The following is a 2,373-nucleotide window of genomic DNA, read 5'->3' as shown; positions in this document are numbered from 1 at the left end:
TATATATATATATATATATATATATATACATATATATTTCCATGTGTATATATACAAGCACACACACACATCCATAATATATGTATGCATGTACGTACGCATGCATTTATGCGTATAAGTTATGTACTTCGACGCATTACTTTAAACTGTTCAAAGGTGATGCTTTAGAGACCGACCAACCAAAACTTCCAATATTTCATTACTAACAACAATCAGTAAATAATATAAATCGAAGAACAATTCTCAAAATAATCACAACACTTATCTAGAACAAAAGTCATATTTCTGACATATTCTGGACATTTCCATTTAGTAAGACTTTATTGAAACACACCTTATGTTTCACACTTATTTCCAAGCGGAGTTCCTGTTGAAATATGTTCAACAACACAACCTCCTCCTTCTCCTCCAAGCTGCCAAAAGCATGAACTCAACAGCAAGGATTGGTTCTTTATGACATGTCCAAATGATTATAATGGAACCAGACAGACAGTTTTGTCCACCTCATGACAAAACTGCAACTAAAATAGAACATAGATTTTTCTTTCTTTCTATCTATACTTTACCTATTTCCCTCGTACCATCGTTCTTTCTTTCTTGCTCTCAATATATATATTCATTAATTTTCTTCTATATTTTTTCTTTATTTTCTCGTCTGCCGGTTAGTCTCTCTTAGTCGGTCTGTCGGTCTGTTCGTTTGTCCTTGTATAATTTATTTCGTTCTTTATCGTATAATTTTATATTGCTTTCATTATTTTTTTTATCCTGTCTGTTTTTCTTAGTTATCGCTGCTCTTGCCTCTTTTTTTTCGTCTATTTTTCTTATCTGTCATTCTCCATCCACTTGTCTCATTCTTCATCGCTTTGACGTTCCCCCATCTCTCTGTCTTTCTCTCTTTGGCACACATATATGTACGTGTATATACATAGATAGATAGATAGATAGATAGATAGATAGATAGATAGATAGATAGATAGATAGATAGATAGATAGATAGATATGTATGTATGTATGTATGTATGTATACATGTGTTTATTGTGTATTTACGTTTTATAATAGATCTTACACATTTGTATAAAATGCAGTATTATATAGGTTTTTAATGGAATTTATACATAACATCAGAAATGTTAGATATGGGTCTCCCTGCACGGTGTCGTATTTTGACTAAAAGCTTACTTTACACGTACACCGTTTGTATTTTATTTTTTATTATACAGATATGTTTCATGTAAAGAATTAAAATAAAGCATTGAACATGATTACAGGTAAATGAAATGAAATCTGAGAAAAGTCAGCATTTTATTTTGAAAGTAATGGACAAGTAATAACGCTAGTCATGTTACATTCGAACACGAAGATGAAATTCAGATCTCACTTGAAAATATCGTTTTGTGACCACCTGAACAAAAGAAAATACTAGAGCGGATTTAGTAGACAGAAACTGAAAGAAGCCTGTCGTATATGTATATATATGTGTGCGCTCGCGTGTGTATGTGGGTGAGTTTGTCGCCCCTACCAGCACCACCACCACCACCACCACCATCACTTGACAACCGAAGTCCGGTGAAAGAGACCGATAGGATAAGTACTACCCTTACAAAGAATGAATAAATGCTGAGGTTGATTTCTTCGACTAAAGGCCGTGCTCCAGCATGGCCGCAGGCAGATGACTGAAACATATGGAAAGAATAAAAGAACGATGATGATCGCTGCTTGTAAACTCATTCCTGCGCCCAGGCTGTCTTTATATTATGCTGAACATCTTTGCTCCAGGTTTCTGTCCAGAATTTTCTTGCTGTTTCAGCATCTGGCATATCATTCCGCTGAATCTTCTTTTCCTTGTTCAGTTGTCTAGAGATTTTTTCTTTCGTTGTTCTTAAAGAGTCCATTTTGCTGTGACTGATTCGTTCTTTGTTGGTATGTCTTTCTGTTTTGTGTTTTGCTTTTTCTTTTTTTTTTTCTTTTTTTTTTACTTGACACTACTTTGGTTTTTGTCTTAACTCTACTTTAACTCCCTGCGTTCCTTTGTTTCCAATGCTGAACTCTTCTTCCAGTTCTTTCTTGTGTCTTTCTTCACCTTCTTTTCTATGAGTGCATTCATCCGTCTATGATTGCATGTATCTCGAGCTGTTCAAGATGGCTCTCAAGTCTTCGTTCTCACCATAGGACTTTGCATTTTATTTTTTGGCTTTAACCCCAACTATTACTATCATTATTTTTATTATTATTATCATTATTATTATTATTATTATTATTATTATTATTATTGGACTTTGCATTTTCTTTTCTGCGTTAACCCCAAACATCATTATTATTATTATGAATATTATTATTATTATTATTATTATTATTATTATTATTTTTATTAT

Source organism: Octopus bimaculoides, chromosome 20, assembly GCF_001194135.2.
Source record: "Octopus bimaculoides isolate UCB-OBI-ISO-001 chromosome 20, ASM119413v2, whole genome shotgun sequence".
Taxonomy (NCBI): domain Eukaryota; kingdom Metazoa; phylum Mollusca; class Cephalopoda; order Octopoda; family Octopodidae; genus Octopus; species Octopus bimaculoides.
Note: the sequence above shows the minus strand (reverse complement) of the source record.